This window comes from Aquarana catesbeiana, linkage group LG03, assembly GCF_042186555.1.
Source record: "Aquarana catesbeiana isolate 2022-GZ linkage group LG03, ASM4218655v1, whole genome shotgun sequence".
Classification (NCBI taxonomy): domain Eukaryota; kingdom Metazoa; phylum Chordata; class Amphibia; order Anura; family Ranidae; genus Aquarana; species Aquarana catesbeiana.
Window position 1 is genome coordinate 678,290,722 of NC_133326.1, and position 18,196 is coordinate 678,308,917.

At 45.2% G+C, this 18,196-nt stretch overlaps 35 non-coding genes across 35 annotated transcripts; 19 read left to right on the forward strand and 16 right to left on the reverse strand.

The window, feature by feature from the left end:
* Positions 1 to 393: 393 nt before the first annotated feature.
* Positions 394 to 466, forward strand: TRNAM-CAU (transfer RNA methionine (anticodon CAU)). Its single transcript has one exon. It is a non-coding gene; the product is annotated as a tRNA-Met (tRNA).
* A 699-nt stretch (positions 467 to 1,165) lies between these two features.
* Positions 1,166 to 1,237, reverse strand: TRNAE-UUC (transfer RNA glutamic acid (anticodon UUC)). Its single transcript has one exon. It is a non-coding gene; the product is annotated as a tRNA-Glu (tRNA).
* A 119-nt stretch (positions 1,238 to 1,356) lies between these two features.
* TRNAM-CAU (transfer RNA methionine (anticodon CAU)) lies at positions 1,357 to 1,429 on the forward strand. Its single transcript has one exon. It is a non-coding gene; the product is annotated as a tRNA-Met (tRNA).
* Positions 1,430 to 2,128: 699 nt separating this feature from the next.
* TRNAE-UUC (transfer RNA glutamic acid (anticodon UUC)) lies at positions 2,129 to 2,200 on the reverse strand. Its single transcript has one exon. It is a non-coding gene; the product is annotated as a tRNA-Glu (tRNA).
* A 120-nt stretch (positions 2,201 to 2,320) lies between these two features.
* TRNAM-CAU (transfer RNA methionine (anticodon CAU)) lies at positions 2,321 to 2,393 on the forward strand. The gene has a single exon. It is a non-coding gene; the product is annotated as a tRNA-Met (tRNA).
* A 713-nt stretch (positions 2,394 to 3,106) lies between these two features.
* Positions 3,107 to 3,178, reverse strand: TRNAE-UUC (transfer RNA glutamic acid (anticodon UUC)). The gene has a single exon. It is a non-coding gene; the product is annotated as a tRNA-Glu (tRNA).
* Positions 3,179 to 3,298: 120 nt separating this feature from the next.
* On the forward strand, positions 3,299 to 3,371 carry TRNAM-CAU (transfer RNA methionine (anticodon CAU)). The gene has a single exon. It is a non-coding gene; the product is annotated as a tRNA-Met (tRNA).
* A 705-nt stretch (positions 3,372 to 4,076) lies between these two features.
* On the reverse strand, positions 4,077 to 4,148 carry TRNAE-UUC (transfer RNA glutamic acid (anticodon UUC)). The gene has a single exon. It is a non-coding gene; the product is annotated as a tRNA-Glu (tRNA).
* A 120-nt stretch (positions 4,149 to 4,268) lies between these two features.
* Positions 4,269 to 4,341, forward strand: TRNAM-CAU (transfer RNA methionine (anticodon CAU)). The gene has a single exon. It is a non-coding gene; the product is annotated as a tRNA-Met (tRNA).
* A 705-nt stretch (positions 4,342 to 5,046) lies between these two features.
* Positions 5,047 to 5,118, reverse strand: TRNAE-UUC (transfer RNA glutamic acid (anticodon UUC)). Its single transcript has one exon. It is a non-coding gene; the product is annotated as a tRNA-Glu (tRNA).
* A 120-nt stretch (positions 5,119 to 5,238) lies between these two features.
* Positions 5,239 to 5,311, forward strand: TRNAM-CAU (transfer RNA methionine (anticodon CAU)). The gene has a single exon. It is a non-coding gene; the product is annotated as a tRNA-Met (tRNA).
* A 713-nt stretch (positions 5,312 to 6,024) lies between these two features.
* Positions 6,025 to 6,096, reverse strand: TRNAE-UUC (transfer RNA glutamic acid (anticodon UUC)). The gene has a single exon. It is a non-coding gene; the product is annotated as a tRNA-Glu (tRNA).
* Positions 6,097 to 6,216: 120 nt separating this feature from the next.
* On the forward strand, positions 6,217 to 6,289 carry TRNAM-CAU (transfer RNA methionine (anticodon CAU)). The gene has a single exon. It is a non-coding gene; the product is annotated as a tRNA-Met (tRNA).
* An 884-nt stretch (positions 6,290 to 7,173) lies between these two features.
* Positions 7,174 to 7,246, forward strand: TRNAM-CAU (transfer RNA methionine (anticodon CAU)). The gene has a single exon. It is a non-coding gene; the product is annotated as a tRNA-Met (tRNA).
* An 897-nt stretch (positions 7,247 to 8,143) lies between these two features.
* On the forward strand, positions 8,144 to 8,216 carry TRNAM-CAU (transfer RNA methionine (anticodon CAU)). The gene has a single exon. It is a non-coding gene; the product is annotated as a tRNA-Met (tRNA).
* A 713-nt stretch (positions 8,217 to 8,929) lies between these two features.
* On the reverse strand, positions 8,930 to 9,001 carry TRNAE-UUC (transfer RNA glutamic acid (anticodon UUC)). Its single transcript has one exon. It is a non-coding gene; the product is annotated as a tRNA-Glu (tRNA).
* Positions 9,002 to 9,121: 120 nt separating this feature from the next.
* TRNAM-CAU (transfer RNA methionine (anticodon CAU)) lies at positions 9,122 to 9,194 on the forward strand. Its single transcript has one exon. It is a non-coding gene; the product is annotated as a tRNA-Met (tRNA).
* Positions 9,195 to 9,907: 713 nt separating this feature from the next.
* TRNAE-UUC (transfer RNA glutamic acid (anticodon UUC)) lies at positions 9,908 to 9,979 on the reverse strand. Its single transcript has one exon. It is a non-coding gene; the product is annotated as a tRNA-Glu (tRNA).
* Positions 9,980 to 10,099: 120 nt separating this feature from the next.
* TRNAM-CAU (transfer RNA methionine (anticodon CAU)) lies at positions 10,100 to 10,172 on the forward strand. The gene has a single exon. It is a non-coding gene; the product is annotated as a tRNA-Met (tRNA).
* A 713-nt stretch (positions 10,173 to 10,885) lies between these two features.
* Positions 10,886 to 10,957, reverse strand: TRNAE-UUC (transfer RNA glutamic acid (anticodon UUC)). Its single transcript has one exon. It is a non-coding gene; the product is annotated as a tRNA-Glu (tRNA).
* Positions 10,958 to 11,077: 120 nt separating this feature from the next.
* On the forward strand, positions 11,078 to 11,150 carry TRNAM-CAU (transfer RNA methionine (anticodon CAU)). Its single transcript has one exon. It is a non-coding gene; the product is annotated as a tRNA-Met (tRNA).
* Positions 11,151 to 11,862: 712 nt separating this feature from the next.
* TRNAE-UUC (transfer RNA glutamic acid (anticodon UUC)) lies at positions 11,863 to 11,934 on the reverse strand. The gene has a single exon. It is a non-coding gene; the product is annotated as a tRNA-Glu (tRNA).
* A 120-nt stretch (positions 11,935 to 12,054) lies between these two features.
* On the forward strand, positions 12,055 to 12,127 carry TRNAM-CAU (transfer RNA methionine (anticodon CAU)). The gene has a single exon. It is a non-coding gene; the product is annotated as a tRNA-Met (tRNA).
* A 713-nt stretch (positions 12,128 to 12,840) lies between these two features.
* On the reverse strand, positions 12,841 to 12,912 carry TRNAE-UUC (transfer RNA glutamic acid (anticodon UUC)). Its single transcript has one exon. It is a non-coding gene; the product is annotated as a tRNA-Glu (tRNA).
* A 120-nt stretch (positions 12,913 to 13,032) lies between these two features.
* TRNAM-CAU (transfer RNA methionine (anticodon CAU)) lies at positions 13,033 to 13,105 on the forward strand. Its single transcript has one exon. It is a non-coding gene; the product is annotated as a tRNA-Met (tRNA).
* Positions 13,106 to 13,810: 705 nt separating this feature from the next.
* Positions 13,811 to 13,882, reverse strand: TRNAE-UUC (transfer RNA glutamic acid (anticodon UUC)). Its single transcript has one exon. It is a non-coding gene; the product is annotated as a tRNA-Glu (tRNA).
* Positions 13,883 to 14,002: 120 nt separating this feature from the next.
* TRNAM-CAU (transfer RNA methionine (anticodon CAU)) lies at positions 14,003 to 14,075 on the forward strand. The gene has a single exon. It is a non-coding gene; the product is annotated as a tRNA-Met (tRNA).
* A 714-nt stretch (positions 14,076 to 14,789) lies between these two features.
* Positions 14,790 to 14,861, reverse strand: TRNAE-UUC (transfer RNA glutamic acid (anticodon UUC)). The gene has a single exon. It is a non-coding gene; the product is annotated as a tRNA-Glu (tRNA).
* A 120-nt stretch (positions 14,862 to 14,981) lies between these two features.
* TRNAM-CAU (transfer RNA methionine (anticodon CAU)) lies at positions 14,982 to 15,054 on the forward strand. Its single transcript has one exon. It is a non-coding gene; the product is annotated as a tRNA-Met (tRNA).
* Positions 15,055 to 15,766: 712 nt separating this feature from the next.
* TRNAE-UUC (transfer RNA glutamic acid (anticodon UUC)) lies at positions 15,767 to 15,838 on the reverse strand. Its single transcript has one exon. It is a non-coding gene; the product is annotated as a tRNA-Glu (tRNA).
* A 120-nt stretch (positions 15,839 to 15,958) lies between these two features.
* TRNAM-CAU (transfer RNA methionine (anticodon CAU)) lies at positions 15,959 to 16,031 on the forward strand. The gene has a single exon. It is a non-coding gene; the product is annotated as a tRNA-Met (tRNA).
* Positions 16,032 to 16,745: 714 nt separating this feature from the next.
* TRNAE-UUC (transfer RNA glutamic acid (anticodon UUC)) lies at positions 16,746 to 16,817 on the reverse strand. Its single transcript has one exon. It is a non-coding gene; the product is annotated as a tRNA-Glu (tRNA).
* A 120-nt stretch (positions 16,818 to 16,937) lies between these two features.
* On the forward strand, positions 16,938 to 17,010 carry TRNAM-CAU (transfer RNA methionine (anticodon CAU)). The gene has a single exon. It is a non-coding gene; the product is annotated as a tRNA-Met (tRNA).
* Positions 17,011 to 17,722: 712 nt separating this feature from the next.
* On the reverse strand, positions 17,723 to 17,794 carry TRNAE-UUC (transfer RNA glutamic acid (anticodon UUC)). The gene has a single exon. It is a non-coding gene; the product is annotated as a tRNA-Glu (tRNA).
* A 120-nt stretch (positions 17,795 to 17,914) lies between these two features.
* TRNAM-CAU (transfer RNA methionine (anticodon CAU)) lies at positions 17,915 to 17,987 on the forward strand. The gene has a single exon. It is a non-coding gene; the product is annotated as a tRNA-Met (tRNA).
* The last annotated feature ends 209 nt before the right edge of the window (positions 17,988 to 18,196 follow it).

The following is an 18,196-nucleotide window of genomic DNA, read 5'->3' on the forward strand; positions in this document are numbered from 1 at the left end:
CAGCATGAGCCATTAGTTGCTGGATGATCTTCAGCTGCCCCTGTTTCTGATATTATTTGATTTCCTGTTCCCGACTCAGCTTGACCTGTCTTGTCTGCATTCCTGGCTTTGACAACTAGGGAATGATTGGAGGTTACAATGGAAAAACAGCTTTGGAGGTTTCAGCACTAGGAGTGTACATGTCATTAAAAGGTCTTGCGTTTCCCATACCAGGAGTCGAACCCGGGCCGCCTGGGTGAAAATCAGGAATCCTAACCGCTAGACCATATGGGAAAACTTTCTGCCCTTCTTTGGGAAAAATAGAGAAAACTAAATTGAAAAAAAATAATGCCGCCTGCATCATCTTCCAAGTATAGTGGCCAGCAGTGGCACGCAAATTCCCATTGCCGTTCGGCCTCGTTAGCGCAGCAGGTAGCGCGTCAGTCTCATAATCTGAAGGTCGTGAGTTCGATCCTCACACGGGGCACTGATCTCTCTGCTTCTTTTGAGTCTTGGGGTCCTTAATCCATGAAAATCACTACTCTTCATCCCTTAAGTTTTCCAAGAAGCCACATGGATGGAAAAGTGAGCGGCAGCTCAAGCTTTCAATGCTCTTTTGCCCTCCTAAATATTCCACCCAGCTGAAATCTTTAACTCTGCATCTAACAGACCTTGCAAGATACAATGTCTACTCACCCTGGAAAAACAGAGGCATTTTCCATCTATGTGACATGCTTCCCTTTGTTTCATCACACAGAAAGCAAAAAGCAAAGAGGAATTCAAAAGGGCTTTTACAAAGGTGTGAAAAAAAAGGATAATGTCTGTATGAGAGAATGGTTCGTAGAAGATTGGCACATAGAAATTTGCCAATGCGAATGTGCAGAAGAGCAAGAACGGCCAGGAGAATTCATGTGCACATGCGCGTACGCCAAAGCGCACACAATGCGTGACAGATTCTGGTGCCCAGTGGCCTATTTAAAGCAAGCAGCATGAGCCATTAGTTGCTGGATGATCTTCAGCTGCCCCTGTTTCTGATATTATTTGATTTCCTGTTCCCGACTCAGCTTGACCTGTCTTGTCTGCATTCCTGGCTTTGACAACTAGGGAATGATTGGAGGTTACAATGGAAAAACAGCTTTGGAGGTTTCAGCACTAGGAGTGTACATGTCATTAAAAGGTCTTGCGTTTCCCATACCGGGAGTCGAACCCGGGCCGCCTGGGTGAAAACCAGGAATCCTAACCGCTAGACCATATGGGAAAACTTTCTGCCCTTCTTTGGGAAAAATAGAGAAAACTAAATTGAAAAAAATAATGCCGCCTGCATCATCTTCCAAGTATAGTGGCCAGCAGTGGCACGCAAATTCCCATTGCCGTTCAGCCTCGTTAGCGCAGCAGGTAGCGCGTCAGTCTCATAATCTGAAGGTCGTGAGTTCGATCCTCACACGGGGCACTGATCTCTCTGCTTCTTTTGAGTCTTGGGGTCCTTAATCCATGAAAATCACTACTCTTCATCCCTTAAGTTTTCCAAGAAGCCACATGGATGGAAAAGTGAGCGGCAGCTCAAGCTTTCAATGCTCTTTTGCCCTCCTAAATATTCCACCCAGCTGAAATCTTTAACTCTGCATCTAACAGACCTTGCAAGATACAATGTCTACTCACCCTGGAAAAACAGAGGCATTTTCCATCTATGTGACATGCTTCCCTTTGTTTCATCACACAGAAAGCAAAAAGCAAAGAGGAATTCAAAAGGGCTTTTACAAAGGTGTGAAAAAAAAGGATAATGTCTGTATGAGAGAATGGTTCGTAGAAGATTGGCACATAGAAATTTGCCAATGCGAATGTGCAGAAGAGCAAGAACGGCCAGGAGAATTCATGTGCACATGTGCGTACGCCAAAGCGCACACAATGCGTGACAGATTCTGGTGCCCAGTGGCCTATTTAAAGCAAGCAGCATGAGCCATTAGTTGCTGGATGATCTTCAGCTGCCCCTGTTTCTGATATTATTTGATTTCCTGTTCCCGACTCAGCTTGACCTGTCTTGTCTGCATTCCTGGCTTTGACAACTAGGGAATGATTGGAGGTTACAATGGAAAAACAGCTTTGGAGGTTTCAGCACTAGGAGTGTACATGTCATTAAAAGGTCTTGCGTTTCCCATACCGGGAGTCGAACCCGGGCCGCCTGGGTGAACACCAGGAATCCTAACCGCTAGACCATATGGGAAAACTTTCTGCCCTTCTTTGGGAAAAATAGAGAAAACTAAATTGAAAAAAAATAATGCCGCCTGCATCATCTTCCAAGTATAGTGGCCAGCAGTGGCACGCAAATTCCCATTGCCGTTCAGCCTCGTTAGCGCAGCAGGTAGCGCGTCAGTCTCATAATCTGAAGGTCGTGAGTTCGATCCTCACACGGGGCACTGATCTCTCTGCTTCTTTTGAGTCTTGGGGTCCTTAATCCATGAAAATCACTACTCTTCATCCCTTAAGTTTTCCAAGAAGCCACATGGATGGAAAAGTGAGCGGCAGCTCAAGCTTTCAATGCTCTTTTGCCCTCCTAAATATTCCACCCAGCTGAAATCTTTAACTCTGCATCTAACAGACCTTGCAAGATATAATGTCTACTCATCCTGGAAAAACAGAGGCATTTTCCATCTATGTGACATGCTTCCCTTTGTTTCATCACACAGAAAGCAAAAAGCAAAGAGGAATTCAAAAGGGCTTTTACAAAGGTGTGAAAAAAAAGGATAATGTCTGTATGAGAGAATGGTTCGTAGAAGATTGGCACATAGAAATTTGCCAATGCGAATGTGCAGAAGAGCAAGAACGGCCAGGAGAATTCATGTGCACATGCGCATGTGCGCATGTGCGTACGCCAAAGCGCACACAATGCGTGACAGATTCTGGTGCCCAGTGGCCTATTTAAAGCAAGCAGCATGAGCCATTAGTTGCTGGATGATCTTCAGCTGCCCCTGTTTCTGATATTATTTGATTTCCTGTTCCCGACTCAGCTTGACCTGTCTTGTCTGCATTCCTGGCTTTGACAACTAGGGAATGATTGGAGGTTACAATGGAAAAACAGCTTTGGAGGTTTCAGCACTAGGAGTGTACATGTCATTAAAAGGTCTTGCGTTTCCCATACCGGGAGTCGAACCCGGGCCGCCTGGGTGAAAACCAGGAATCCTAACCGCTAGACCATATGGGAAAACTTTCTGCCCTTCTTTGGGAAAAATAGAGAAAACTAAATTGAAAAAAAATAATGCCGCCTGCATCATCTTCCAAGTATAGTGGCCAGCAGTGGCACGCAAATTCCCATTGCCGTTCAGCCTCGTTAGCGCAGCAGGTAGCGCGTCAGTCTCATAATCTGAAGGTCGTGAGTTCGATCCTCACACGGGGCACTGATCTCTCTGCTTCTTTTGAGTCTTGGGGTCCTTAATCCATGAAAATCACTACTCTTCATCCCTTAAGTTTTCCAAGAAGCCACATGGATGGAAAAGTGAGCGGCAGCTCAAGCTTTCAATGCTCTTTTGCCCTCCTAAATATTCCACCCAGCTGAAATCTTTAACTCTGCATCTAACAGACCTTGCAAGATACAATGTCTACTCACCCTGGAAAAACAGAGGCATTTTCCATCTATGTGACATGCTTCCCTTTGTTTCATCACACAGAAAGCAAAAAGCAAAGAGGAATTCAAAAGGGCTTTTACAAAGGTGTGAAAAAAAAGGATAATGTCTGTATGAGAGAATGGTTCGTAGAAGATTGGCACATAGAAATTTGCCAATGCGAATGTGCAGAAGAGCAAGAACGGCCAGGAGAATTCATGTGCACATGCGCATGTGCGTACGCCAAAGCGCACACAATGCGTGACAGATTCTGGTGCCCAGTGGCCTATTTAAAGCAAGCAGCATGAGCCATTAGTTGCTGGATGATCTTCAGCTGCCCCTGTTTCTGATATTATTTGATTTCCTGTTCCCGACTCAGCTTGACCTGTCTTGTCTGCATTCCTGGCTTTGACAACTAGGGAATGATTGGAGGTTACAATGGAAAAACAGCTTTGGAGGTTTCAGCACTAGGAGTGTACATGTCATTAAAAGGTCTTGCGTTTCCCATACCGGGAGTCGAACCCGGGCCGCCTGGGTGAAAACCAGGAATCCTAACCGCTAGACCATATGGGAAAACTTTCTGCCCTTCTTTGGGAAAAATAGAGAAAACTAAATTGAAAAAAAATAATGCCGCCTGCATCATCTTCCAAGTATAGTGGCCAGCAGTGGCACGCAAATTCCCATTGCCGTTCAGCCTCGTTAGCGCAGCAGGTAGCGCGTCAGTCTCATAATCTGAAGGTCGTGAGTTCGATCCTCACACGGGGCACTGATCTCTCTGCTTCTTTTGAGTCTTGGGGTCCTTAATCCATGAAAATCACTACTCTTCATCCCTTAAGTTTTCCAAGAAGCCACATGGATGGAAAAGTGAGCGGCAGCTCAAGCTTTCAATGCTCTTTTGCCCTCCTAAATATTCCACCCAGCTGAAATCTTTAACTCTGCATCTAACAGACCTTGCAAGATACAATGTCTACTCACCCTGGAAAAACAGAGGCATTTTCCATCTATGTGACATGCTTCCCTTTGTTTCATCACACAGAAAGCAAAAAGCAAAGAGGAATTCAAAAGGGCTTTTACAAAGGTGTGAAAAAAAAGGACAATGTCTGTATGAGAGAATGGTTCGTAGAAGATTGGCACATAGAAATTTGCCAATGCGAATGTGCAGAAGAGCAAGAACGGCCAGGAGAATTCATGTGCACATGCGCATGTGCGTACGCCAAAGCGCACACAATGCGTGACAGATTCTGGTGCCCAGTGGCCTATTTAAAGCAAGCAGCATGAGCCATTAGTTGCTGGATGATCTTCAGCTGCCCCTGTTTCTGATATTATTTGATTTCCTGTTCCCGACTCAGCTTGACCTGTCTTGTCTGCATTCCTGGCTTTGACAACTAGGGAATGATTGGAGGTTACAATGGAAAAACAGCTTTGGAGGTTTCAGCACTAGGAGTGTACATGTCATTAAAAGGTCTTGCGTTTCCCATACCGGGAGTCGAACCCGGGCCGCCTGGGTGAAAACCAGGAATCCTAACCGCTAGACCATATGGGAAAACTTTCTGCCCTTCTTTGGGAAAAATAGAGAAAACTAAATTGAAAAAAAATAATGCCGCCTGCATCATCTTCCAAGTATAGTGGCCAGCAGTGGCACGCAAATTCCCATTGCCGTTCAGCCTCGTTAGCGCAGCAGGTAGCGCGTCAGTCTCATAATTTGAAGGTCGTGAGTTCGATCCTCACACGGGGCACTGATCTCTCAGCTTCTTTTGAGTCTTGGGGTCCTTAATCCATGAAAATCACTACTCTTCATCCCTTAAGTTTTCCAAGAAGCCACATGGATGGAAAAGTGAGCGGCAGCTCAAGCTTTCAATGCTCTTTTGCCCTCCTAAATATTCCACCCAGCTGAAATCTTTAACTCTGCATCTAACAGACCTTGCAAGATACAATGTCTACTCACCCTGGAAAAACAGAGGCATTTTCCATCTATGTGACATGCTTCCCTTTGTTTCATCACACAGAAAGCAAAAAGCAAAGAGGAATTCAAAAGGGCTTTTACAAAGGTGTGAAAAAAAAGGATAATGTCTGTATGAGAGAATGGTTCGTAGAAGATTGGCACATAGAAATTTGCCAATGCGAATGTGCAGAAGAGCAAGAACGGCCAGGAGAATTCATGTGCACATGCGCATGTGCGCATGTGCGTACGCCAAAGCGCACACAATGCGTGACAGATTCTGGTGCCCAGTGGCCTATTTAAAGCAAGCAGCATGAGCCATTAGTTGCTGGATGATCTTCAGCTGCCCCTGTTTCTGATATTATTTGATTTCCTGTTCCCGACTCAGCTTGACCTGTCTTGTCTGCATTCCTGGCTTTGACAACTAGGGAATGATTGGAGGTTACAATGGAAAAACAGCTTTGGAGGTTTCAGCACTAGGAGTGTACATGTCATTAAAAGGTCTTGCGTTTCCCATACCGGGAGTCGAACCCGGGCCGCCTGGGTGAAAACCAGAAATCCTAACCGCTAGACCATATGGGAAAACTTTCTTCTCCTCTTTGGGAAAAATAGAGAAAACTAAATTGAAAAAAAATAATGCCGCCTGCATCATCTTCCAAGTATAGTGGCCAGCAGTGGCACGCAAATTCCCATTGCCGTTCAGCCTCGTTAGCGCAGCAGGTAGCACGTCAGTCTCATAATCTGAAGGTCGTGAGTTCGATCCTCACACGGGGCACTGATCTCTCTGCTTCTTTTGAGTCTTGGGGTCCTTAATCCATGAAAATCACTACTCTTCATCCCTTAAGTTTTCCAAGAAGCCACATGGATGGAAAAGTGAGCGGCAGCTCAAGCTTTCAATGCTCTTTTGCCCTCCTAAATATTCCACCCAGCTGAAATCTTTAACTCTGCATCTAACAGACCTTGCAAGATACAATGTCTACTCACCCTGGAAAAACAGAGGCATTTTCCATCTATGTGACATGCTTCCCTTTGTTTCATCACACAGAAAGCAAAAAGCAAAGAGGAATTCAAAAGGGCTTTTACAAAGGTGTGAAAAAAAAGGATAATGTCTGTATGAGAGAATGGTTCGTAGAAGATTGGCACATAGAAATTTGCCAATGCGAATGTGCAGAAGAGCAAGAACGGCCAGGAGAATTCATGTGCACATGCGCATGTGCGCATACAATGCGTGACAGATTCTGGTGCCCAGTGGCCTATTTAAAGCAAGCAGCATGAGCCATTAGTTGCTGGATGATCTTCAGCTGCCCCTGTTTCTGATATTATTTGATTTCCTGTTCCCGACTCAGCTTGACCTGTCTTGTCTGCATTCCTGGCTTTGACAACTAGGGAATGATTGGAGGTTACAATGGAAAAACAGCTTTGGAGGTTTCAGCACTAGGAGTGTACATGTCATTAAAAGGTCTTGCGTTTCCCATACCGGGAGTCGAACCCGGCCGCCTGGGTGAAAACCAGAAATCCTAACCGCTAGACCATATGGGAAAACTTTCTTCTCCTCTTTGGGAAAAATAGAGAAAACTAAATTGAAAAAAAATAATGCCGCCTGCATCATCTTCCAAGTATAGTGGCCAGCAGTGGCACGCAAATTCCCATTGCCGTTCAGCCTCGTTAGCGCAGCAGGTAGCACGTCAGTCTCATAATCTGAAGGTCGTGAGTTCGATCCTCACATGGGGCACTGATCTCTCTGCTTCTTTTGAGTCTTGGGGTCCTTAATCCATGAAAATCACTACTCTTCATCCCTTAAGTTTTCCAAGAAGCCACATGGATGGAAAAGTGAGCGGCAGCTCAAGCTTTCAATGCTCTTTTGCCCTCCTAAATATTCCACCCAGCTGAAATCTTTAACTCTGCATCTAACAGACCTTGCAAGATACAATGTCTACTCACCCTGGAAAAACAGAGGCATTTTCCATCTATGTGACATGCTTCCCTTTGTTTCATCACACAGAAAGCAAAAAGCAAAGAGGAATTCAAAAGGGCTTTTACAAAGGTGTGAAAAAAAAGGATAATGTCTGTATGAGAGAATGGTTCGTAGAAGATTGGCACATAGAAATTTGCCAATGCGAATGTGCAGAAGAGCAAGAACGGCCAGGAGAATTCATGTGCACATGCGCATGTGCGCATGCCAAAGCGCACACAATGCGTGACAGATTCTGGTGCCCAGTGGCCTATTTAAAGCAAGCAGCATGAGCCATTAGTTGCTGGATGATCTTCAGCTGCCCCTGTTTCTGATATTATTTGATTTCCTGTTCCCGACTCAGCTTGACCTGTCTTGTCTGCATTCCTGGCTTTGACAACTAGGGAATGATTGGAGGTTACAATGGAAAAACAGCTTTGGAGGTTTCAGCACTAGGAGTGTACATGTCATTAAAAGGTCTTGCGTTTCCCATACCGGGAGGCGAACCCGGGCCGCCTGGGTGAAAACCAGGAATCCTAACCGCTAGACCATATGGGAAAACTTTCTGCCCTTCTTTGGGAAAAATAGAGAAAACTAAATTGAAAAAAAATAATGCCGCCTGCATCATCTTCCAAGTATAGTGGCCAGCAGTGGCACGCAAATTCCCATTGCTGTTCAGCCTCGTTAGCGCAGCAGGTAGCGCGTCAGTCTCATAATCTGAAGGTCGTGAGTTCGATCCTCACACGGGGCACTGATCTCTCTGCTTCTTTTGAGTCTTGGGGTCCTTAATCCATGAAAATCACTACTCTTCATCCCTTAAGTTTTCCAAGAAGCCACATGGATGGAAAAGTGAGCGGCAGCTCAAGCTTTCAATGCTCTTTTGCCCTCCTAAATATTCCACCCAGCTGAAATCTTTAACTCTGCATCTAACAGACCTTGCAAGATACAATGTCTACTCACCCTGGAAAAACAGAGGCATTTTCCATCTATGTGACATGCTTCCCTTTGTTTCATCACACAGAAAGCAAAAAGCAAAGAGGAATTCAAAAGGGCTTTTACAAAGGTGTGAAAAAAAAGGATAATGTCTGTATGAGAGAATGGTTCGTAGAAGATTGGCACATAGAAATTTGCCAATGCGAATGTGCAGAAGAGCAAGAACGGCCAGGAGAATTCATGTGCACATGCGCATGTGCGCATGTGCGTACGCCAAAGCGCACACAATGCGTGACAGATTCTGGTGCCCAGTGGCCTATTTAAAGCAAGCAGCATGAGCCATTAGTTGCTGGATGATCTTCAGCTGCCCCTGTTTCTGATATTATTTGATTTCCTGTTCCCGACTCAGCTTGACCTGTCTTGTCTGCATTCCTGGCTTTGACAACTAGGGAATGATTGGAGGTTACAATGGAAAAACAGCTTTGGAGGTTTCAGCACTAGGAGTGTACATGTCATTAAAAGGTCTTGCGTTTCCCATACCGGGAGTCGAACCCGGGCCGCCTGGGTGAAAACCAGGAATCCTAACCGCTAGACCATATGGGAAAACTTTCTGCCCTTCTTTGGGAAAAATAGAGAAAACTAAATTGAAAAAAAATAATGCCGCCTGCATCATCTTCCAAGTATAGTGGCCAGCAGTGGCACGCAAATTCCCATTGCCGTTCAGCCTCGTTAGCGCAGCAGGTAGCGTGTCAGTCTCATAATCTGAAGGTCGTGAGTTCGATCCTCACACGGGGCACTGATCTCTCTGCTTCTTTTGAGTCTTGGGGTCCTTAATCCATGAAAATCACTACTCTTCATCCCTTAAGTTTTCCAAGAAGCCACATGGATGGAAAAGTGAGCGGCAGCTCAAGCTTTCAATGCTCTTTTGCCTTCGTAAATATTCCACCCAGCTGAAATCTTTAACTCTGCATCTAACAGACCTTGCAAGATACAATGTCTACTCACCCTGGAAAAACAGAGGCATTTTCCATCTATGTGACATGCTTCCCTTTGTTTCATCACACAGAAAGCAAAAAGCAAAGAGGAATTCAAAAGGGCTTTTACAAAGGTGTGAAAAAAAAGGATAATGTCTGTATGAGAGAATGGTTCGTAGAAGATTGGCACATAGAAATTTGCCAATGCGAATGTGCAGAAGAGCAAGAACGGCCAGGAGAATTCATGTGCACATGCGCATGTGCGCATGTGCGTACGCCAAAGCGCACACAATGCGTGACAGATTCTGGTGCCCAGTGGCCTATTTAAAGCAAGCAGCATGAGCCATTAGTTGCTGGATGATCTTCAGCTGCCCCTGTTTCTGATATTATTTGATTTCCTGTTCCCGACTCAGCTTGACCTGTCTTGTCTGCATTCCTGGCTTTGACAACTAGGGAATGATTGGAGGTTACAATGGAAAAACAGCTTTGGAGGTTTCAGCACTAGGAGTGTACATGTCATTAAAAGGTCTTGCGTTTCCCATACCGGGAGTCGAACCCGGGCCGCCTGGGTGAAAACCAGGAATCCTAACCGCTAGACCATATGGGAAAACTTTCTGCCCTTCTTTGGGAAAAATAGAGAAAACTAAATTGAAAAAAAATAATGCCGCCTGCATCATCTTCCAAGTATAGTGGCCAGCAGTGGCACGCAAATTCCCATTGCCGTTCAGCCTCGTTAGCGCAGCAGGTAGCGCGTCAGTCTCATAATTTGAAGGTCGTGAGTTCGATCCTCACACGGGGCACTGATCTCTCAGCTTCTTTTGAGTCTTGGGGTCCTTAATCCATGAAAATCACTACTCTTCATCCCTTAAGTTTTCCAAGAAGCCACATGGATGGAAAAGTGAGCGGCAGCTCAAGCTTTCAATGCTCTTTTGCCCTCCTAAATATTCCACCCAGCTGAAATCTTTAACTCTGCATCTAACAGACCTTGCAAGATACAATGTCTACTCACCCTGGAAAAACAGAGGCATTTTCCATCTATGTGACATGCTTCCCTTTGTTTCATCACACAGAAAGCAAAAAGCAAAGAGGAATTCAAAAGGGCTTTTACAAAGGTGTGAAAAAAAAGGATAATGTCTGTATGAGAGAATGGTTCGTAGAAGATTGGCACATAGAAATTTGCCAATGCGAATGTGCAGAAGAGCAAGAACGGCCAGGAGAATTCATGTGCACATGCGCATGTGCGCATGTGCGTACGCCAAAGCGCACACAATGCGTGACAGATTCTGGTGCCCAGTGGCCTATTTAAAGCAAGCAGCATGAGCCATTAGTTGCTGGATGATCTTCAGCTGCCCCTGTTTCTGATATTATTTGATTTCCTGTTCCCGACTCAGCTTGACCTGTCTTGTCTGCATTCCTGGCTTTGACAACTAGGGAATGATTGGAGGTTACAATGGAAAAACAGCTTTGGAGGTTTCAGCACTAGGAGTGTACATGTCATTAAAAGGTCTTGCGTTTCCCATACCGGGAGTCGAACCCGGGCCGCCTGGGTGAAAACCAGGAATCCTAACCGCTAGACCATATGGGAAAACTTTCTGCCCTTCTTTGGGAAAAATAGAGAAAACTAAATTGAAAAAAAATAATGCCGCCTGCATCATCTTCCAAGTATAGTGGCCAGCAGTGGCACGCAAATTCCCATTGACGTTAAGCCTCGTTAGCGCAGCAGGTAGCGCGTCAGTCTCATAATCTGAAGGTTGTGAGTTCGATCCTCACACGGGGCACTGATCTCTCTGCTTCTTTTGAGTCTTGGGGTCCTTAATCCATGAAAATCACTACTCTTCATCCCTTAAGTTTTCCAAGAAGCCACATGGATGGAAAAGTGAGCGGCAGCTCAAGCTTTCAATGCTCTTTTGCCCTCCTAAATATTCCACCCAGCTGAAATCTTTAACTCTGCATCTAACAGACCTTGCAAGATACAATGTCTACTCACCCTGGAAAAACAGAGGCATTTTCCATCTATGTGACATGCTTCCCTTTGTTTCATCACACAGAAAGCAAAAAGCAAAGAGGAATTCAAAAGGGCTTTTACAAAGGTGTGAAAAAAAGGATAATGTCTGTATGAGAGAATGGTTCGTAGAAGATTGGCACATAGAAATTTGCCAATGCGAATGTGCAGAAGAGCAAGAACGGCCAGGAAAATTCATGTGCACATGCGCATGTGCGCATGTGTGTACGCCAAAGCGCACACAATGCGTGACAGATTCTGGTGCCCAGTGGCCTATTTAAAGCAAGCAGCATGAGCCATTAGTTGCTGGATGATCTTCAGCTGCCCCTGTTTCTGATATTATTTGATTTCCTGTTCCCGACTCAGCTTGACCTGTCTTGTCTGCATTCCTGGCTTTGACAACTAGGGAATGATTGGAGGTTACAATGGAAAAACAGCTTTGGAGGTTTCAGCACTAGGAGTGTACATGTCATTAAAAGGTCTTGCGTTTCCCATACCGGGAGTCGAACCCGGGCCGCCTGGGTGAAAACCAGGAACCCTAACCGCTAGACCATATGGGAAAACTTTCTGCCATTCTTTGGGAAAAATAGAGAAAACTAAATTGAAAAAAAATAATGCCGCCTGCATCATCTTCCAAGTATAGTGGCCAGCAGTGGCACGCAAATTCCCATTGCCGTTCAGCCTCGTTAGCGCAGCAGGTAGCGCGTCAGTCTCATAATCTGAAGGTCGTGAGTTCGATCCTCACACGGGGCACTGATCTCTCTGCTTCTTTTGAGTCTTGGGGTCCTTAATCCATGAAAATCACTACTCTTCATCCCTTAAGTTTTCCAAGAAGCCACATGGGTGGAAAAGTGAGCGGCAGCTCAAGCTTTCAATGCTCTTTTGCCCTCCTAAATATTCCACCCAGCTGAAATCTTTAACTCTGCATCTAACAGACCTTGCAAGATACAATGTCTACTCACCCTGGAAAAACAGAGGCATTTTCCATCTATGTGACATGCTTCCCTTTGTTTCATCACACAGAAAGCAAAAAGCAAAGAGGAATTCAAAAGGGCTTTTACAAAGGTGTGAAAAAAAAGGATAATGTCTGTATGAGAGAATGGTTCGTAGAAGATTGGAACATAGAAATTTGCCAATGCGAATGTGCAGAAGAGCAAGAACGGCCAGGAGAATTCATGTGCACATGCGCATGTGCGCATGTGCGTACGCCAAAGCGCACACAATGCGTGACAGATTCTGGTGCCCAGTGGCCTATTTAAAGCAAGCAGCATGAGCCATTAGTTGCTGGATGATCTTCAGCTGCCCCTGTTTCTGATATTATTTGATTTCCTGTTCCCGACTCAGCTTGACCTGTCTTGTCTGCATTCCTGGCTTTGACAACTAGGGAATGATTGGAGGTTACAATGGAAAAACAGCTTTGGAGGTTTCAGCACTAGGAGTGTACATGTCATTAAAAGGTCTTGCGTTTCCCATACCGGGAGTCGAACCCGGGCCGCCTGGGTGAAAACCAGGAATCCTAACCGCTAGACCATATGGGAAAACTTTCTGCCCTTCTTTGGGAAAAATAGAGAAAACTAAATTGAAAAAAAATAATGCCGCCTGCATCATCTTCCAAGTATAGTGGCCAGCAGTGGCACGCAAATTCCCATTGCCGTTCAGCCTCGTTAGCGCAGCAGGTAGCGCGTCAGTCTCATAATCTGAAGGTCGTGAGTTCGATCCTCACACGGGGCACTGATCTCTCTGCTTCTTTTGAGTCTTGGGGTCCTTAATCCATGAAAATCACTACTCTTCATCCCTTAAGTTTTCCAAGAAGCCACATGGATGGAAAAGTGAGCGGCAGCTCAAGCTTTCAATGCTCTTTTGCCCTCCTAAATATTCCACCCAGCTGAAATCTTTAACTCTGCATCTAACAGACCTTGCAAGATACAATGTCTACTCACCCTGGAAAAACAGAGGCATTTTCCATCTATGTGACATGCTTCCCTTTGTTTCATCACACAGAAAGCAAAAAGCAAAGAGGAATTCAAAAGGGCTTTTACAAAGGTGTGAAAAAAAAGGATAATGTCTGTATGAGAGAATGGTTCGTAGAAGATTGGCACATAGAAATTTGCCAATGCGAATGTGCAGAAGAGCAAGAACGGCCAGGAGAATTCATGTGCACATGCGCATGTGCGTACGCCAAAGCGCACACAATGCGTGACAGATTCTGGTGCCCAGTGGCCTATTTAAAGCAAGCAGCATGAGCCATTAGTTGCTGGATGATCTTCAGCTGCCCCTGTTTCTGATATTATTTGATTTCCTGTTCCCGACTCAGCTTGACCTGTCTTGTCTGCATTCCTGGCTTTGACAACTAGGGAATGATTGGAGGTTACAATGGAAAAACAGCTTTGGAGGTTTCAGCACTAGGAGTGTACATGTCATTAAAAGGTCTTGCGTTTCCCATACCGGGAGTCGAACCCGGGCCGCCTGGGTGAAAACCAGGAATCCTAACCGCTAGACCATATGGGAAAACTTTCTGCCCTTCTTTGGGAAAAATAGAGAAAACTAAATTGAAAAAAAATAATGCCGCCTGCATCATCTTCCAAGTATAGTGGCCAGCAGTGGCACGCAAATTCCCATTGCCGTTCAGCCTCGTTAGCGCAGCAGGTAGCGCGTCAGTCTCATAATCTGAAGGTCATGAGTTCGATCCTCACACGGGGCACTGATCTCTCTGCTTCTTTTGAGTCTTGGGGTCCTTAATCCATGAAAATCACTACTCTTCATCCCTTAAGTTTTCCAAGAAGCCACATGGATGGAAAAGTGAGCGGCAGCTCAAGCTTTCAATGCTCTTTTGCCCTCCTAAATATTCCACCCAGCTGAAATCTTTAACTCTGCATCTAACAGACCTTGCAAGATACAATGTCTACTCACCCTGGAAAAACAGAGGCATTTTCCATCTATGTGACATGCTTCCCTTTGTTTCATCACACAGAAAGCAAAAAGCAAAGAGGAATTCAAAAGGGCTTTTACAAAGGTGTGAAAAAAAAAGGATAATGTCTGTATGAGAGAATGGTTCGTAGAAGATTGGCACATAGAAATTTGCCAATGCGAATGTGCAGAAGAGCAAGAACGGCCAGGAGAATTCATGTGCACATGCGCATGTGCGCATGTGTGTACGCCAAAGCGCACACAATGCGTGACAGATTCTGGTGCCCAGTGGCCTATTTAAAGCAAGCAGCATGAGCCATTAGTTGCTGGATGATCTTCAGCTGCCCCTGTTTCTGATATTATTTGATTTCCTGTTCCCGACTCAGCTTGACCTGTCTTGTCTGCATTCCTGGCTTTGACAACTAGGGAATGATTGGAGGTTACAATGGAAAAACAGCTTTGGAGGTTTCAGCACTAGGAGTGTACATGTCATTAAAAGGTCTTGCGTTTCCCATACCGGGAGTCGAACCCGGGCCGCCTGGGTGAAAACCAGGAATCCTAACCGCTAGACCATATGGGAAAACTTTCTGCCCTTCTTTGGGAAAAATAGAGAAAACTAAATTGAAAAAAAATAATGCCGCCTGCATCATCTTCCAAGTATAGTGGCCAGCAGTGGCACGCAAATTCCCATTGCCGTTCAGCCTCGTTAGCGCAGCAGGTAGCGCGTCAGTCTCATAATCTGAAGGTCGTGAGTTCGATCCTCACACGGGGCACTGATCTCTCTGCTTCTTTTGAGTCTTGGGGTCCTTAATCCATGAAAATCACTACTCTTCATCCCTTAAGTTTTCCAAGAAGCCACATGGATGGAAAAGTGAGCGGCAGCTCAAGCTTTCAATGCTCTTTTGCCCTCCTAAATATTCCACCCAGCTGAAATCTTTAACTCTGCATCTAACAGACCTTGCAAGATACAATGTCTACTCACCCTGGAAAAACAGAGGCATTTTCCATCTATGTGACATGCTTCCCTTTGTTTCATCACACAGAAAGCAAAAAACAAAGAGGAATTCAAAAGGGCTTTTACAAAGGTGTGAAAAAAAGGATAATGTCTGTATGAGAGAATGGTTCATAGAAGATTGGCACATAGAAATTTGCCAATGCGAATGTGCAGAAGAGCAAGAACGGCCAGGAGAATTCATGTGCACATGCGCATGTGCGCATGTGCGTACGCCAAAGCGCACACAATGCGTGACAGATTCTGGTGCCCAGTGGCCTATTTAAAGCAAGCAGCATGAGCCATTAGTTGCTGGATGATCTTCAGCTGCCCCTGTTTCTGATATTATTTGATTTCCTGTTCCCGACTCAGCTTGACCTGTCTTGTCTGCATTCCTGGCTTTGACAACTAGGGAATGATTGGAGGTTACAATGGAAAAACAGCTTTGGAGGTTTCAGCACTAGGAGTGTACATGTCATTAAAAGGTCTTGCGTTTCCCATACCGGGAGTCGAACCCGGGCCGCCTGGGTGAAAACCAGGAATCCTAACCGCTAGACCATATGGGAAAACTTTCTGCCCTTCTTTGGGAAAAATAGAGAAAACTAAATTGAAAAAAAATAATGCCGCCTGCATCATCTTCCAAGTATAGTGGCCAGCAGTGGCACGCAAATTCCCATTGCCGTTCAGCCTCGTTAGCGCAGCAGGTAGCGCGTCAGTCTCATAATCTGAAGGTCGTGAGTTCGATCCTCACACGGGGCACTGATCTCTCTGCTTCTTTTGAGTCTTGGGGTCCTTAATCCATGAAAATCACTACTCTTCATCCCTTAAGTTTTCCAAGAAGCCACATGGATGGAAAAGTGAGCGGCAGCTCAAACTTTCAATGCTCTTTTGCCCTCCTAAATATTCCACCCAGCTGAAATCTTTAACTCTGCATCTAACAGACCTTGCAAGATACAATGTCTACTCACCCTGGAAAAACAGAGGCATTTTCCATCTATGTGACATGCTTCCCTTTGTTTCATCACACAGAAAGCAAAAAGCAAAGAGGAATTCAAAAGGGCTTTTACAAAGGTGTGAAAAAAAAAGGATAATGTCTGTATGAGAGAATGGTTCGTAGAAGATTGGCATATAGAAATTTGCCAATGCGAATGTGCAGAAGAGCAAGAACGGCCAGGAGAATTCATGTGCACATGCGCATGTGCGCATGTGTGTACGCCAAAGCGCACACAATGCGTGACAGATTCTGGTGCCCAGTGGCCTATTTAAAGCAAGCAGCATGAGCCATTAGTTGCTGGATGATCTTCAGCTGCCCCTGTTTCTGATATTATTTGATTTCCTGTTCCCGACTCAGCTTGACCTGTCTTGTCTGCATTCCTGGCTTTGACAACTAGGGAATGATTGGAGGTTACAATGGAAAAACAGCTTTGGAGGTTTCAGCACTAGGAGTGTACATGTCATTAAAAGGTCTTGCGTTTCCCATACCGGGAGTCGAACCCGGGCCGCCTGGGTGAAAACCAGGAATCCTAACCGCTAGACCATATGGGAAAACTTTCTGCCCTTCTTTGGGAAAAATAGAGAAAACTAAATTGAAAAAAAATAATGCCGCCTGCATCATCTTCCAAGTATAGTGGCCAGCAGTGGCACGCAAATTCCCATTGCCGTTCAGCCTCGTTAGCGCAGCAGGTAGCGCGTCAGTCTCATAATCTGAAGGTCGTGAGTTCGATCCTCACACGGGGCACTGATCTCTCTGCTTCTTTTGAGTCTTGGGGTCCTTAATCCATGAAAATCACTACTCTTCATCCCTTAAGTTTTCCAAGAAGCCACATGGATGGAAAAGTGAGCGGCAGCTCAAGCTTTCAATGCTCTTTTGCCCTCCTAAATATTCCACCCAGCTGAAATCTTTAACTCTGCATCTAACAGACCTTGCAAGATACAATGTCTACTCACCCTGGAAAAACAGAGGCATTTTCCATCTATGTGACATGCTTCCCTTTGTTTCATCACACAGAAAGCAAAAAACAAAGAGGAATTCAAAAGGGCTTTTACAAAGGTGTGAAAAAAAGGATAATGTCTGTATGAGAGAATGGTTCATAGAAGATTGGCACATAGAAATTTGCCAATGCGAATGTGCAGAAGAGCAAGAACGGCCAGGAGAATTCATGTGCACATGCGCATGTGCGCATGTGCGTACGCCAAAGCGCACACAATGCGTGACAGATTCTGGTGCCCAGTGGCCTATTTAAAGCAAGCAGCATGAGCCATTAGTTGCTGGATGATCTTCAGCTGCCCCTGTTTCTGATATTATTTGATTTCCTGTTCCCGACTCAGCTTGACCTGTCTTGTCTGCATTCCTGGCTTTGACAACTAGGGAATGATTGGAGGTTACAATGGAAAAACAGCTTTGGAGGTTTCAGCACTAGGAGTGTACATGTCATTAAAAGGTCTTGCGTTTCCCATACCGGGAGTCGAACCCGGGCCGCCTGGGTGAAAACCAGGAATCCTAACCGCTAGACCATATGGGAAAACTTTCTGCCCTTCTTTGGGAAAAATAGAGAAAACTAAATTGAAAAAAAATAATGCCGCCTGCATCATCTTCCAAGTATAGTGGCCAGCAGTGGCACGCAAATTCCCATTGCCGTTCAGCCTCGTTAGCGCAGCAGGTAGCGCGTCAGTCTCATAATCTGAAGGTCGTGAGTTCGATCCTCACACGGGGCACTGATCTCTCTGCTTCTTTTGAGTCTTGGGGTCCTTAATCCATGAAAATCACTACTCTTCATCCCTTAAGTTTTCCAAGAAGCCACATGGATGGAAAAGTGAGCGGCAGCTCAAGCTTTCAATGCTCTTTTGCCCTCCTAAATATTCCACCCAGCTGAAATCTTTAACTCTGCATCTAACAGACCTTGCAAGATACAATGTCTACTCAC